Source organism: Physeter macrocephalus, chromosome 2 (genome assembly GCF_002837175.3).
Source record: "Physeter macrocephalus isolate SW-GA chromosome 2, ASM283717v5, whole genome shotgun sequence".
NCBI lineage: Eukaryota > Metazoa > Chordata > Mammalia > Artiodactyla > Physeteridae > Physeter > Physeter macrocephalus.
In genome coordinates this window covers 2,450,483-2,467,698 of record NC_041215.1, presented here as the reverse complement: position 1 = coordinate 2,467,698, position 17,216 = coordinate 2,450,483, and the positions used below count along the sequence as shown (strand labels likewise).

The 17,216-nt window shown below is 46.1% G+C and overlaps 1 long non-coding RNA gene across 1 annotated transcript in view; it reads left to right on the top strand.

The window, feature by feature from the left end:
• Positions 1-17,216, top strand: part of LOC114487439 (uncharacterized) — a 35,424-nt gene that overhangs the window by 4,607 nt on the left and 13,601 nt on the right. Inside the window, exons 2-3 of the long non-coding RNA XR_003682540.2 lie at positions 1,179-1,255; positions 4,443-4,589. This is a non-coding gene — a long non-coding RNA (uncharacterized lncRNA). The remainder of the gene's footprint in view (positions 1-1,178; positions 1,256-4,442; positions 4,590-17,216) is intronic.

Genomic DNA, 17,216 nt, shown 5'->3' with positions numbered 1-17,216 from the left:
CACACTCCCCCCGACCATGCCATGTATCTGAGGGTCTAGGCCTGTTAAGCAGGTCACGTAGCCAGGAAGTGAAAACTTCCCGAGGACCTCCATGTGCCAAGGGATGTGTTAGGTACTTTCCCACAGATCTTCTTGCTCTATCCTCACAATGGCCTTGTGAGATGGGCGGGTTAACCCCTGCATTGTGTTGAGGAAACAGAACTCACGGAAAGGTCACTGTGCTAGTGAATGTCAGAGGAGACTCTGAAGCCAGAGCTGGCCGCCTCAAGACCCAGTCACACTGGCTGCTCTCCCAACCTCCTGGACCTGCTCCCTGGGTGCTTTGAAGCAGTTCAGCTGCTGTGGGTGAGCATTGTATGCGTGCGGACTGTCAGGGTAGGCATGGCCCGGGGCATGGCCTCCTCAGGTTTGGGAGCTGCTGTCAGATGTCTCTGAGAGAGCAACAGACAGCCAGGCAGGCAAGCCTGTGACCCGTCATGCTGGTGACAGCAGAGTGGAGGTTCTTGGGGTAGGGGTGAGGGCTCAGGTCCCATTCCCAGGCAGATCCAGGATGGGTCATCCCCTCCGCTTTGGTAGCTTTTGTGAACCAGGCCACTTTCTAGAGTCTTGCCATTCTGAGGCTTAGGGTGCAATTCAGCCATTAATTAACATTATTTTACTTACAAAACAAACACATGCTTACTGTAAAAATGGAAATGAGATAGAGATGTATACAGTCAGAAGTGTAAATCTCAGTGATGTGTCATTGTAGGGTTATCAACTTAACAAAGGTACACTCTGGTGGGGCACATTGATGGTGCAGGAGGCCCCGCACGTGTATGGGGCTCAGTTTTGCTGTGAACTTAAAACTTCTCTGAAAAGTAAACTCTCTTAAAAAAACAGTGTAAATCCCTCCCTCACTTCTCTCTAGTCTCATACCTCCGAGATGACCACTGTTAACAGTTGTTTTATCCAAACATCCACTATGTTTATATATACACATATATCTTTGCAGGAAGAAAAATATTTAACAGCAAAATTGGGATGATAGCGTGCATATTTTTTGGCTATTTACATTTTCACTTAATAATAAAAGCAAATCTTTACTGAATATTGAATGCATGCTTGTACTGTGCCAAGAACCTCTCCAGTCCTCACAACAACTTTTTGAAGTAGTAACTCCCATTCTCATTTTACAGATGAAGAAACTGAGGCTTAGAGAGGATAAGAAAAGTCCCAAGGTTACATAGCACGTGAGGGGCAGAAGTGAATCCAGGTAAGCTGAGCCAAGAGCTTTTTTTTTTTTTTTTTTTTTTTAGCATTTATATGGTTTTGTTTATTTCACTTGCACCTTTTTAAAAAAAAAATTGAAGTATACTTGATTTACTTTTTAATCACTTTTAATCACTGCACCTGACACATGCTCTTCCCCAATGTCAGTGGGACCTTTCCATGTCAGTTCCTACAGATCTGCCTCATTCTTTCTGATGGCAGCAAGGTATTTCATAAGATCAATGTACTAACATTTATATAACACATGTCCTATATAGACACTAAGTTATTTCCAAATATTTTACTGTTACAAAATCAGTAATGAACATCTTTGCACATATGTAAGCTCCTATAATTCTACACTCTGTCATGTTTCTCTACCTCAGTCTTTTCCTTCTCACGCATCAACAATACCATTATCAATCCACCAATGGTCATAATCAAACTTTCTCCCTTTAGTTCATTTCCTCAACCCTTGTCCTTCCCCTTATCCCCAGCATCGAGTTTAAGAAGCAGAGGTAGTTCTGACATGTGCAGGTTTCCACTCCCATTCCCAGAATCGCCATCACATAAATACTGTGAGCTCCAAACTTGTCATATGAGTCTCCTTCCTACACAGGCACTGTTCCCCTGTCATCAGTCTCTTCAGTATAGACAGAAACACTTGTTGGGAAACAGGAGTGGAGCCTGAATTAGGTTGAGGTGAGGAAAGGCATTATTACCATGGGTCCACCTTGAGAAAATCACAGAAGGTGAAGGTGTGCGGTGTGTGTCCTGGGTGGCAACACAGACAGGAACACCTGTGGCTAGAGTATCAGACAGAAGATGCTCTACTCTTACTCTGCTCTTGCTCTGAGATTGTATTACTTCTCCCTGAGGTTCAGTTCCCTCCACTGTAAAAGGGATAGGAATCAATAGTTCTTCAGATGATGGTGAGACCTGATACAAAGTAGGTGCTCAGCAAATTCCAGACCCGGCCCCCTTCCCTCAGTCCCAGCAGGGCTTATATTTGGATCCCCTTCCCTTTCCTCCCTTCAGGCATCGGGAGGGGCCAGCAGTGCCCTTACCAGACAGCTGCCAAGGCTCCGTTAGGACAGGTCCTTCAGGTCTTCCGGCTGGGCTTTCAGGTAGAGCATGGTCTTCTGGGTGCCAGAGATTCTCCCCATCATGAGCCCTGACCCCCTGGATGCAGGCACACAGTCACCCTCTGATGGAGTGGATCTCTCTGGGGGAAAGACAGAGCTGCAAGACCAGCCAGGCAGACAGGTGGGTGGAGCCTCTCTCAGCTCCTCCTCTGGGTGGAGCTCTGACCAGGTTCTGGGTGTCTGTGGGGATCCTCAGCTCCGGCTGGGGCTGCTGGTTGCCAGGCCTTTGATTCTGAGTTGTGTCTCAGCCATGCTCCTGGACCACAGCCAGAAAAGACTCTTAAGATCAAAGACCCATGAAAGTCAAATAAAATGGGTAAGGCCACCCATCATGTCTGGAAGATGAGTCTCCGGTTCTGAATTTGGAGGACACCCCTCTGTCCTGGTATAATGGAATGGGGGTTTGCAGTGCATATGCCCTTGGACAAGCCACTCCACCTCTCTAGTCCTCAGCTTCCCATCCATAAAATAGAACTTGACCATTTCTAAAATTCTGATTCCTGGTTATGTATTGGAAAAACTTCTTTGGGATCAATAGAGAGCCTTGTGTATGTAAAAGGAGACTTGCAAATGCCAGGACCTCGTGCTTTCCACTCTGGGAAGTTTCAGAAAGAGACATAGGGGTCAAGAGAATGGGGGATAGAGGCTGAGCAGGCCAACCCAGGAAGAGATAGGAGAGACTCTGGGAGAAATTTGGCTAGATTTCTAGGTTGCTCCCCCTTCCCCATCCCTACCCCTCACACAGAGGATTTTCCTTTCCCCACAAAGTCCATTTTAGGAGCATCCTTCTTCCATGGCCAGTTGAACCTCCTAACAGAAGTGCTTCACAGTGTTCTCTGAGCCCTGAGTCCTCCCTGTCACTATAGGCAGTAGCCTCGAAACTCACTCTTGGCTCCAGCCCTGTGGGAAGGCACAAGGAATTCCCTGGAGGCTTGGCCTTGCACCCTGAGAGAGCTGGGAGCCAGGAAGGGAGTCAAATGGAGAGGCCCAGGAGAGAGCTGAGTCTGTGGCAGAGGCCCTGCAGCACCTCCTACCCTCTTGACATCATTGCTGAGCTCCTGCCCAGACCCCTGCCTGTCTTGGAGGTGGGAAGGTGGGGACATAGGGAGACAGTAGAAGAGGGAGCAAATGGAGCTTCAGGAAGTGAAAGGAGGTAGGAAGGATGGAGTGGGCCTCCATGTACAATGCCCCATAGATGCCTTTGGCTCCAAACTAGTTTCCTTAGTGTGCCCCTGGAGCCCGGCCAGCCTCGCAAACATTTCTGTGCTGGTTGGTGGGGAGTAGGTGCCTGAAGAGAAAGCTCTTTGATTTCTCCTGAGAGGCCTCACTTTCACCTGAGAAACTTGAAGGCCTCTGGAAAAGGAATGGCTAAGGATCCAGTTTCAGGTTCTCAACGAATGGAAAGTAGTTTGGGGCTTTTCTCAGAATTTCCAAGATGTTCTTACATAAAACAAAGGCTCAAAAGTAACAAAGTTTGGAGCTGGGAGATGGGGATGGGAGGAGTGGGTATCCTCTGGCTCAGGAACAGTGAGACAAAAGAACATTGGGCAGCTAGCTGGGTGGCTTTGCCAAGTTACTTAACCTCTCTGTACCTCAGTTTCCTTATCTGAAAAATGGGGATGATATCATTGCCTATCATTCAGCAATGATAGGTTTGATATCATATCCGAAATCACCTGGCATTTTGTACCTGGCACATTGTAGATGCTCAATAAGTTGTTCTTTTTATCTGATGTTGTTAGTATCTTCTCATGTTTGTACTTACCTATTGAATCCTCCATCCATCTAAGTATCTATCTATCTATCTATCATTTACCCAACCATCCAGTATTTAATCTTCCCAATCAGATTGTTAATACTTTCATTGCATGGGCTTATATTGTACTTCTGTGTAAGCATTCAGTAAGTGTTTTAATAGACTGATTATATCAGGATCAGGGCAAGCCAGACCTCAAGTTAATGAAGTAGGTATGATAAGGCTTCTTATCTCCCTGCTTCAAACAATGCTTCAATCTAGTGCCAGCTTCTTTCTTTGATTTCTTTCAGATCAACTGAAGAAATGCTTAGAGTGGGGAGTTTCCAGGAAAACCAAGTTCTGGGGTCTTCTGCTGGGTCTGCAGAAGACCCAGCATCCTCTTCACCATCCAGGCCTCCTAGTTTCCAAGTGTGACCTCTAGTCTCCAGATGCCTGAGGTCAGTGGTATTTCAGTATGTCCAACTATGCAGACACATTGCCCATGGGTTACTCATCCTGGTGTCCACCTCTTACATCACCTGGCTATATACCCTCCTAGAACGTGTCCCAGAAAAACAGAATGCCTTGCCTGGGACCTTGATCACTATGCACATAGGATACTAATAAGTCATAATAATGCTGTGCGTTTATATAGTGCTTTGCAGTTTTCAGAGCCTTTTCACATGCCTGTGCCTTATCTTATTCCAGCCACATTAAATTCAGTGAAGCAAACAGGATATGTTCCCTTATTCTCAATTTGCAGATGAGGAATCTGTGCCCAAGAGTCACGCAGCTACTAAGCAGTAGGCCAACTTAGACTAGAACCCAGGTCTTAGGATTCTGAGTCAGCTGCTTACCTCACACATCTGTTCAATGATGATGGGGAGTACAGAGGGACAGAGTTCAAGTGAAGCTTGGGTTGGAGACAGCCTTTGGATCTTCCCCTGGCCTAGGAGGCCATGGTGGGACAAGGCTACCTCGCACCTGCTTGTCAGACTGAATACCCCACTGACCTGCAGCCCCAGCTGGAAACTCTAGGCAACCTTCACCCCTTTAGTTTCCCTCTCTCCTCCCCCTTGTCAACACCTGATTGATCCCTACCCCAGGCACCTTTTCGTTTTGAAAAGGTCTCATCTGCTAGTGCCTGGCTCAGGATTGCCTTACCTTGGAGACTGTGGTCTCCAAAATGAGGCCTCCATGTACCAGGTCCTGTGCAAAACGAGCCTCTGAGGTGTGGGGAGAACATTTTAGAACTTCTATGGCTTCAAACAATGGGAAAAACATTGCACTTTAGTAATGTTTACTATGTAGATGGATACTGGCCTCTCATTGCTCTGTTAGTCAGACTGTCTGAGGTCACATACCAAGGTCACACAAGCCTGAGGATGGGGCAGGGTCTCTAACTGTGGAGTGCTTATGCATCACTCCTTTTCTTTCAATGTAACTTGACCTTCTGTAGTGTATGTTGGCCAGGTTAAATGGATTTGCCATTTGTTTTCACTAAATTAACCCTAAAGAAATGGACACGTGGCTTAAAAATGAGCCCTGCAAAAAGAAACTACTGAAAGAAGATAGCATTAATAATGGAAACAGAGGCAAACAGCAAGAAAATGGTAGTGTTGACACTTTGCCTACCTAATGCCTACCCTAGTTAAACATCCTGCAAATGAAGTTTTATGAGTTTCAAGAAACACCTGGTTCTATAAGTAAAGTTTTGTTCGCATACAGCTTGCACGTTTGTTTACATGTTGTCTGTGGCTGCTTTTGCACAAGGACAGGGTGAGTAGTTGTGAGACCAGGTGGCCTGCAATTCTTTTCACTGTCTGGCCCTTTAAGGACTTTGCTGACCCCTGTCCTAGGTCACAGTCAGCAGGTCCACACCAAGCTGTCTGACTCCAGGACCCATACTCTTACATTCACAATAGACCCACCTCCTCACACATGGTCCAAGGTTCATATTCCTGAAAGTTCTTGCTTGGAGGATAAAAAGCCGCAAGGTGCTTAGCGCCTCATTTTACACGTGTGAATTTTATATGTGTGAATAATTAGCACCCAGTTTTATTTGTGCATCCAGGGTGACTCCTGGACACCCAAGGCTGCCCTTGTATGGACAAGGGAATGTCCTACGTACTCCTGAACACTTTAAGTGGTTATTGTGCCCTTGGGTATGGGAATGAAGAACAAGCTAATTGCACAGAGAACTCTATTCAATACTCTGTAATGACCTATATGGGAAGATAATCTAAAACAGAGTGGATATATATATATATATATATATATAAAACTGATTCACTGTGCTGTACACCTGAAACTAACACAACATGGTAAATCAACTGTACTCCAATAAAAATTTAAAAAAAACAAATGAAGAATTTTAGTGGTTTTCAAGCCTTTTGGTTAAAAATTTTAAAAATGCAATAATCAGTTTGCAAGAACAATTGATCGACCTCAGAGAAGATAGAAAGTTATCAGCTGAATTTAAACAAAAGCCTTTGCATAGTTGGTGAGACTGAAAATTTTGTATGTTAGTAAGCACAGCCATTACTGTGATACGTTATCACATTTCCATTTGTGATACCTCTCTGAACCTTAGTGAGATATCTTTTTTCAATTCTGAAAACTATAAGAGCCAAGTATCAAAATAATTTGAGCTTAGGGCTTCCCTGGTGGCACAGTGGTTAAGAATCCGCCTGCCAATGCAGGGGACACGGGTTCGAGCCCTGGTCCGGGAAGATCCCACATGGCATGGAGCAACTAAGCCCGTGCACCACAACTACTGAGCCTGCACTCTAGAGCCCGTGCTCTGCAACAAGAGAAGCCCCCGCAATGAGAAGCCCACGCACCTCAACAAAGAGTAGCCCCCGCTCGCCGCAACTAGAGAAAGCCCATGCGCAGCAACGAAGACCCAACACAGCCAAAAATAAATAAATAAATAAATATTTAAAATAATTTGAGCTTAAAACCAGATGGTCTAAATATCGAATGGCAGAATGTTAATATGAAGATAAAACAAACATAATAAAACATATCAACCACATTGCACTCACTGCAAATATTAGTATTCATAATAATTCCTTTCAGTGAAAAGTTTTTTTGTATGGTTAACAAAATCAGAGCTTAAAATGTAGTGTAATTTCATCTCTAGCACATCCATTTAAATACCTTTCTATGTCTTACTGTGATATTGTGATTTATAATAAGAAATATGTATTTGGTCTTCATCCCATTCCTGGCACGGAGCTCCTAAAACCGTTGGAATTCCTTAGTGATAAGAGCTATAAATGGTATCTTTTGTTATGAGGTGACTTTTGGACTGACCCTAGGTCACCTAGGGATGAGGGCTGGTTGCCAGAGGAGACAACTATGTGATTAGAGATTTGGAACTTTCAGTCCCACCCTGGACTTCCAGGGAGGGAAAAAAAGCTGGAGGATGAAACAGTCACCAGTAGCTAAAGATTTAGTCAATCATATTTAAGTAATGAAGCCTCCATAAAACCTCAGAGGGACAGGGTTCAGAAAGCTGGGTTGGTGAACACTTGGAGATTGGAGAGAGTGGCATGCTAGGAGAGGAGAGGGAAGCTTCCCATCCTTTCCCCATGCCTTGCCCTATGCATCTCTTCTATCTGGCTGTTACTGAGTTATATCCTTTTATAATAAACCAGTAATCTAGTAAGTAAAATATTTCTCTGAGTTCTGTGAGCTGTTCTAGCAAATTAAGTGAATGGGAGGGAGCCCATTGGAACCTCTGATCTATATAGCTGGTTGGTCAGAAGCACAGGTGACAATCTGGACTTGAGATTGGCATCTGAAGGCAGGGGAGGATGAGCAGTCTTGTGGGACTGAGTCCTTAACCTGTGGGATGTCATGCTATCTCCAGGCAGATAATATCAAAATTGAGTTGAATTGTAGGATACCTAGCTGGTGTCAGAAATTTGCTTGTTGGTGTGGGGGAAAAAACCCACTCACAGGAATTGGGTGCAGTCATTACTTAAACATATGTAACATATATTAGTATATTAGGAAGTAAGATGTGTATATGGTTTCTAAGTAACTAAGTGTATGTATATGGAGGGTATAGGATCAAGAAGGTATGGAGACCGTTGGGCCACGCTATTCTTTCAGCTTCCAGTTGTGTTTTGTCTACCACATATCACCAGACTAGTCTTCATAAAAACCCAGAAGAGATCAAATTACTACTCTGATTTCTGCTCTCTGTTGAGCCTCCCTCTCCTAGAAAGAGAGGCAGCCCTGCATACCTTCAGGGGCTGGGCAGGTAACTTGATGTAAGAAGACAGGCTGAGTGTAAGGCATGGTGGGAACCATGGTGAACAGGAGAGTTCTTTGCCTAAAAACATTTCAACTTAAAAAATTGGACAGACAAGAGAAATGTGACCCCCTGAACAGGTGAAGGCTGACCTTGGAAAATGCTGTCCGTCTCTTGCTGCATCTTCACAGATGCTTTCTACATTGTGCTCATTTCTAATTCGTGCTGATCTTTGCCCTGTGCTATTCCCTCCTCCTGGCCAAGTAAGCTCTAGTTAAATAAGCCTGATGCCATCTCCTCTGTGGAGCTCCTTGACTTTTCCTCCCTGGAGCTGCCCTCACAGGTTACTTTTGTTGGGTTTTATTGTTCTCAACATGTCGCTAACCTGCCTGTCTCCATCACTAAGTTGGTGCTCCCTAAGGTCAGGTTCTTTGTCTTCTTAACTGGTGCATCCCCAATATCAAGGCCAGTGCCTTGGTCACATAGTGGGTTCTCGAAAAGTCTGCTGAGCCAATGAATGAATGCAAACAATGGCACCTGTATACTGGGTAACAGCAATGTATTATCAGCTTTAGTATTTACTTCTAATTTCTAATAATAATAAATACATACCTTCTTCTTTCACCCTTTCACCCTCTCCCTGCAACACCCCTCATCTCCAAGGCATAAACTTTCAGACTTTATATGCTTAAAGGACTGGAAAAAAGCAAAAAGGCAAGTGGTGAAAGTTCCTTTCTCGGCCTTGTCTCTGCAGTGGAGACAAAGCTTGAATCCGAGACAGTGGTTCCTGTATCAGTGGTTCCTGTGTCAGAATCACCAGGGGTGATTACAACACGTTTTAACAGGGGTTAAAAACACACCTTCCCGGACCTTTCCCCAGACCTGCTGAATTGGAATCTCAAGAAATAAGGCCAAGGAATCTGAATTTTAATAAGCTCCCCAGGTAATTCTTATTCATTCTAAAATTTGAAGACTACTGCTGTCAGGTAGAGCTCCCATCTCATTCACTCATTGATTTGGTATTACTCAATACCTACTAAGCCTGTGCCGGGCACTGTGCTAAGTGCGGGTGGAATATTTCTTGCTGACTCAATCACACCTGCTCCTTCCTCTTTTAAAGCTCACAGTTTAGAGATGGAGACAGACAATAAAGAAGTAAAGGAACATATTCACTACAACTTGTGAAAAAAGCTGTGAAGGAAATAAACAGGCTGTAATGATAGGGATTAAGGAGGAAATGTCCCTTTGAGAGTTTGACATTTAAGCTGATCCCCAGAGGATGGGAAGGAATTGGGAGGGCACAGGAGGCAGGGTGGGGGCTGGGAGGATACCTGTGGGAGCGCCTGGTCCAGGGAAATGAGTTTGGACTGGAGAAGCTGAGGGCTGGCCTCACGCCTCCTCAGTCACCTTCCCATCTCAACTCCTGGAAACTGTTAATATCTGCAGTAACATACACACTAGCTTTGACTTTGATCCTTCACATCTCCTGGGGTTCAGCCAGACTCCCATTGTCCAATAATCTCAGAAGCGAGGGGGATGTTCCATTCCCTGTCTCCACCCCTGGCTTCTTTGTTCTTGTTCCCTCAATCAGCCTTTTCTTCTGAGTGACTAGGTCACCGACACCTTTAGAAGACTGTGCCAGAAGTTGAGAGTATTAAAGACCTTAGAAATCACTCCCAAGCCACAAACACAATCACTGGCACTGTTGGCTATAGGGCAGGTGGAGCAAGGTGGCCTGGACTGACCAGGAAGCAGTCCCAGTGAGGGTAGACCATCCACGCCCGTTACTGTGCACCCTGGGAAGCTGCTCCCCCTGGGAAAGTGGCTGGAGGAAAGATTTGTTGCAGACAGTGTGTGCCATGGCAATGGAGCTTCAGAGCCAGAAGAGGGCAAGCTGTCTCACCAAGCCTCTGCCATCACTTTATTGGAAAGAGCTCATGCCCAGTGCACCCAGCCTTACCATATTCCCTCCACGCAAAAAAATGAAACCGAGAAAACAAAAACAAAACCTTAACGTCATTGCCAGAGGGTCAGGCTATATATATAGTACATTATCTTTGTTTGTCAAAATGATTCCCTGGTCAGTTTCTGGGGGTCCTTGAACCCAAATATTCATCTGCATTCCCTGCAACGTTGCCCATGTTCCAGAGCCCAGTGAGGCCTCTCATTGCTGTAAAGGGGTCCAGAATATGGCACAGTGGCATAAAAGTTATTTTCAGCAGAAGCCATTTGGGGTCCTGATAAAAAATGTCTTATCTGCCTAAAAGCATTGCTTCCCAAAACAATTCAAAAAACTTAATTATCCTAAAGCTCTTCCCTCAGAACAACCAGGGAGATTAATTCTTATCGCCAGAGATAAGAAGTTTCCGCATCACACCTAAACAGGCATTGTTATAAAAACTATTACGTCTCCCATCTATTCTCCTAAGGGCCATTTATCTTTCCTAAAAGTCATTTGTTTTCCCATAAGTGCCTTTTCTCCCTGTCCTCCACACTTCTAAGAAGTCACTCTTTTTCTGTAAATGCCCTTCTCCCCCTCCCCTTCCCCTATTAAGATATTATATAAACCCCCAGTTCTAACTGCCTCTTTGAGTCCTATTTGTGAACTCCCATCTGTTTGTGAATAAAAAAAATCTGTCTTTTCTCTTGTTAATCTGTCTTTGTCAGTTTAATTCACAGGCCCCCAAACACTAACATAAGAGGATAGAGGAAAAGTTTTTTTCTATCCGGCAACTCTATTTCATTTACCAACTTGCCTCTGCCCACCCTGGATCCCTGGCATCTTCCCCAGAAGTCATGAGGAGTTCCTCTGGTTGAGAAGGGCTTGAGGGGCTATTTATCACAAGGGGATGAAAAGTCTCTGGGGTAAGGCCAGCAGAGCTTGGAGCACTGGGTCTGGTTTGGGATTAGAAGTTTCAGTTTACATGGCTTTGTAGAACAGAGCCCAGGTATTGGAGTCAAACCTGGGTTCCTATATCTTGGCTCTGATGCTTCCTACTCTGTGATCTTGGTCAGTCATCGAATCATTTTGATCTTTAGTTTTTCATCTGTAAAATGGGGATAACAGTACCTACTTTGTGGCATTAGCATATGTAGAATGCCTTGCCCTATGCTTGGCACAGAGGTGGTGCTTAATAAACATTTTTTAGCTGTCATTTCAGACCCAAGACCCTGAGTGGCCAGTGGCACCCTCCCTGCCTAGTGCCAGAAGCCTCCCAGCCTGAAGCACTAGGATCAGCATACATGGAAGGGATCTTTGCAGGACCTGGTTCTCAGAGTTCTGCAGTGACAGTGGCCTGCCAGAGCATGTCTGAGGCCTTGGGATACAGATCTCACATGCTTGTGATTTACTTCAGTGACCTGCAGAGCAGCTCATTACTACCCTCAAGGCCAGCCCAAGTCTAGTCATCTCACTGCTTCAGATAAAAATGGGCCCACAGCTAAGTTTCCTAATTCTTAGAAAGATAGGACTTTTATTACTTTTCCTTCATCCTTCCAACAGAATTTGAGAGCCCACAATGTGTCAGAGGCTCTTCTAGGTGTTGGGGATGCAGCTGTGAACAAACAGGCAAAGTCCTTGCTTTCATGAAACTTCTGTTCTAATGAGGGGGACACAAACAGAAAATAAATAAACCCATACGGAGATGCTAAAGGGGATGGGGGTGGTAAGGGTTCTATTTTATATGAGGAGATCAAGGAAGGCCTCTCTGAGGAGGTGATGTTAGAGGGAGCCCCTAAAGGAAGAGATGCTGCCCCATTCCGGCTTCCCTCCTCCAACCTCTTGTCAATTCCCTCTTGTCAATACTCTTTCTGAAATTCTATTACAATCAAATGTTTTCCCTGCTTAAAAATCCTTCAGTGGATTTTTTTTCTAGATAAAGCTGTACACCTGAAACTGTCACAGCATTGTTAATCGGCTATACGCCAATATAAAATAAAAAGTTTAAAAAACACAAAAACAAAAAGCCCTTTTGGCATAGCATTCAAATGCCTTCAGGATCTAGCCTCCAAGATACTCACCCTCCATCACTCCCTTATTCTGCAATTGTCCTTCCACACTGACTGGCTTACAGGCATCCAAATGCCCCCAGGAGGTCTCTTACACTCTTTCTCTCTCCCCTTCCTTCCCTCATCCATCTTTGCACATACTGTTCCCCTGCCTGGAACATCCTTTGTCTTCTTCCTCCTACCCATCAGGCCAACCCCAACAGGTCCCTCAGAGTCCGTCCTGTTCTACCTGGTTTTCTCCCCACCCTCTGTGCTGACCTCTCTCCTAGCAGGTACCACACCATAAACCAAAGAATACATTGCTTGTATTCTTGCCTGGCCCCCACACCAGACTATGAGCTTCTAGAGAAACTCTTAACCTTTAATGCCCAGCATAGAACCACATACTCAGTAGGTGCTGAATGAATTAATGAAGGGAGGAAAGAATTTGTTCTCTGTCACCTTATTGAGCCCGTCCAGCATGGCTTATTTTATTCAGCAGGAAAACTAGATCCAGCCTTTTTCTCCCAAGCAGTGTCTCTCTCTCTCTCCACTGTCTCCTTAGGTTTTCTTTCCTCTGTTTTCTCCTTGTTCTCCTGTCTCATGCTGTCTGTCTCCCTTCCTGAGTCTCCTCTGCAGACCTATGTCTCCAGGTGTAGGTCTGGGGCCTGGGCCTGTACATCTGCAGCTCTGCTCAAACCCCTCCCAGCTGACCGAGACCTTTTTCCTGATGACCCAGACTTCCTCTGGGGACCCAATTTGAGATGTGCTGTAGGTCCTGGTTGGCTAGAACTGAGACCATTTTAAGTTAGAGGGCGTTTGCCAAGCCAGGTGGAGCCAACCTGGAGGCCACCCAGATCCGAGGACAAAGGCAAGCATCGGAGTTGTCCATGTTGCTGCTACCTAGATCCTAAAGGGTCATCTATGTGGACCACATTGACTGAAGACCAGACTTGGCCTTGGGGATTCCCTGGCCACCACCTTAAATACTTGGCCCCGCTCTATTTTCCACTGGTATCCATTTTGGTCTTGAACTTCAGGAACATTCTGACCTGATATTTGCTTAATTCATTATTTTGCTTTGAACATGGTGACCAGACTGTCTGACCTCTGGTCATTCTCTCAATGACCACATCTTCCTGCTTACTTTCAATTATTTCACATTCCTTGATTGGGTTAGGCCCCTTGCTAGGTTCTAGGTCAGAAGTCAGCAAATGTTTTCTGTGAAGGGTCAGGTAGTGCATTATTTAAGGCTTTGAGACATGCTGTGACTACTCAACCCTGATGCTGTAGCACAGAAACAGTCACCGGTATTAGGGAAATGAATGGGCGAGGTGTCGTTCCAATGAAACCTTATTTACAAAAACAGGCGCTGGGCAGGATTTGGCCCACGGCCTGCAAATTGCTGACCTCATCTCTAGACTGGTGATGAGTCATGAACCTGAGCATGTGCCTGGAGCTCTGCCCACTTGCAGTGATTGGGTTCCTTTGAAATTAAGCGTTTGAAAACTGAATTCATTTCTGCGACTCTCCCCACCAAATCAACAACTGTTCCCACTTTCTTTGATATAAATTCCCATTAGATTTGTTCCCCAAGGCCTTCCAATCAACTCTCCTTATTTCTTTTCTTAACCCCTTCCCCGCCTCCCTGAGAATACAGTCTCAGGGTTGTCACTTCTCCCCTATATTCCATGGATGACCCCTTGCTTGGGCCCTCAGGACTGCTTGCTGGAGTTGCTATAGCAGTGTGGTCCTAGCCGGGGGCAGCTGGCCTTCACCCCGAGACTCTCAAAGCTGTGCCACCCAAGGTCATTGCAAACCCAACCCAGCTTGGGTGGGAGGAGGTGTTCCTCTCTTCACTGGACGTAGATCTCCTTTTTGAGGCTAAGCAACACTCTTCTCTCATCAGAGAGGAAGAACATAATGCTGGGCTAATCCACAGTCCCTCCTTTCATAGCACCCCCCTCCAAACTCTCCAGCTCCTTCCCCAAAACCCACACCCAGTGCTCTGCCTTAGCTTCCACCATCATCCTGGAGTGTGTGTATCATTCATTTACTCAAAAGTATTTGTCAGGTGCCTCTTACATTCCAGGTGCAAACCAGACACAGTCCTTGCCCTTATGAGCATCCAGGTCAGCAAACGTTTTCTGAAAAGGGACAGATAGTAAATATTTTCAGCTTTGTGGGCCTTGTGGTCTCTCTTAACTCTGCTGTTGTAATGCAAAATAAGTCACAGACAATACATACACAAATGCTCATGGCTGTGTTCCAATAAAACTTTATTTATAAAAACCAAGCAGTGGGCAGGATTTGGCCCACAGGTTGCAGTTTGCCAGTTACAATTGTTGTACCTTTTACAACAGCTTCATCCTGGTGCTGTCTAAAAACTATGATTCTGTGAAACACCAACACCTGAGAACTGAGAAGTGCATGATTTCTTAAGAAAATGCAGTAGCACAAAAACCTTAGGACAGTATATTTGATGACTGAAAACTAAACTGGTACCCAGCTCAACTCAAATAGAGGTTTGGAAGTTTGAGTGATAGAAGTGAAGGTAACAATGGGGGCATGTGTCAAGAAGTGTTGCTTGATCCTATCTGGAATGAGAGCTGAGGTTCAGGGAAGTTTATAGAAGAGGTGATACTTGAGCTCAATCTTGAAAGGTGAGAAGGTGTCAGAGGGAAGAAGGGCATTCCCAGTGGAGGGAACAGTGTGAGTTAGAGGCATGGGGACTTGACACTAGTGTGTCAAGTGTGGTGTGGGCAAGGTTGGAGAGTAGGCAGGGTGCCTCATGGTCACCTCTGAATGCCGTGCCCAGGAGTTGGGACTTTATTTTATGGGAACTAGGGAGTGAAAACAGGGAAGTGACATGATCAAACTTATGTTGTAGAAAGATCACTCTGGCAGCTGCTTGGTGGAAAGACTGAGCTGGAGAAACTAATGGTAGGGATCTCAGCTAGGAAACCAGGGCAGTGGTCCAGGCAGGCACTGATGTGGGCCTGAATGAAGGAGTCTGACCTGGGCCAGTCACTTCCCTGTCTGCCCCTCAGATGTAAATTAGATGGTCTCTAAGGCTTGTTTGCTTTGCCCAGGGGCCTCAAGATACTGGGGAGGATACAACGTGAAGTTGAGGCCACGTTAGTCGGGCACTTTGTCCCTGGTGGGTAATGCAGGGAAAAGACTGGGACAACAGTCTCCAGGAGGGTTATGGGGTGGCTGGAGACACAGGTCCCAGTGGGCAGAGCAAGCCCTGTGAGATCTGGATCCTGTCTCTGAGACACTGAGTCAAGCTGGGAGCCTGTCCAGCAGTTAGAATGGTGAACACTATGCTGAACTATTCAGAATGTTCTGAGGGCCAGACACAGCCATCCCATGGAATCATCAGATACCCACTTCTGCTCTCAGCTGCACTGTCCCCTGCCTGGTTTATGTCAGTGTCTACCCAACTGCTTCTGCCCTGTCAGCCATATTTCATATTCACCTCCCTAGCCTTTCCAGCCCCCTACCCTGCTCTTTCCTTTTTCTTCATATCTTATCCCCTTCTACCCCCTTCCATAATTCAGTCATTTACTGTGTTTATTGTTTATCATCCCTTGGGCTCCTCCCTATAAGAATGCAAGCTCCACATAGGCAAGGCCCTTCATCTGTTTTGTTCCCTGATATATTCCAGTGCCTGGCACAGAGGAGGTATACAAATTTGTTGAGTGAACCACAGCTACTGAATGCTGTTGGCATTCTAGGATTCCTGTTCTAGGAAACAGAGCACTGTGGTCCTTGCCCAAGGACACACAGCCAGAGAGAGGCTGACTGCCAAGTCCATGTCCCCTCTGCCAGGCCTGGCTGAGGCTGAGCTGAAGTGGGCCACGTGAGGTGGTCTCAGCCTCCGGGCTCCCACTGTGCATTCCCTTGACTGAGCTCCCTTCTCAGCATCGTGCTCAGCATCCCCTCTTTCATATTGAAAAGGGGGAATTCCTCCGCTAAGGAGATCTGCCCAGTTGGAACCTGGAGCAAGAGGCTGTACTGTAATGGCCCAGGTGGTGGGGTTGTGTTGAATTTCCTCATGCTTAAGAATAGAGGTTAGAGACACTTGGCTGAGGGTGGGGGAGTGGAGGTGGGTAGCAGGCAGGGAGGTTATCTGGCAGGGAGGCAAGGCTTGCACAGAAGAGCTAATTCTAGCGGTGCCTGGAAGACCAGTCCTCCGAGGTTAGAGAAATCAACCCAGCCCGTTTTTGCCACAGGTTCCTGGCTTGCTTCCACCCCATCTTTCCCTGAATATTATAGACGTGTCACTCCAAGCTCAGCCTTAGAACATGGCTTTCTAATCCCTGTAGTATGCATGTGCTTTGTAAACACTCGTGCAGCCAGTTCAGGTGTGACCATGGATGTGGCCTTGCCAGACCTTCTCCTGAGCCTCCCCAGAGGTGCCAGCCTTTTGCTGATGGCATCTCTCCAAAAGGCTGGGGCACCTGCCTAGAACTTAACGAGGTGCTGAGGTTTCCAGGAAGGTCTTTCTGATGTGACCCCAACCTTCTCCCCTTCTCCCCCTCTCTGTTCTGCTGCTGCTGCACCCCAAACATGCCACGTTCAGTCACGCCTCTGGGCGTTGCACACCCTGTTCCCTCTTCCTGGAACGCCCACCCTGCTCTCCCCACTGAATTGCTCATTCTTCAGGAGCCAGACCCAGTGCCGGTCTTTCCAGGAGGTCTTCCGTCTCCCTGACCCCTTACATGTGCACATACACACACACACACGGATACTCCGTACACAGACATATACATTTATCTTCCATATACACACACACAACATGTACACACAAAGACACACACGCACATAC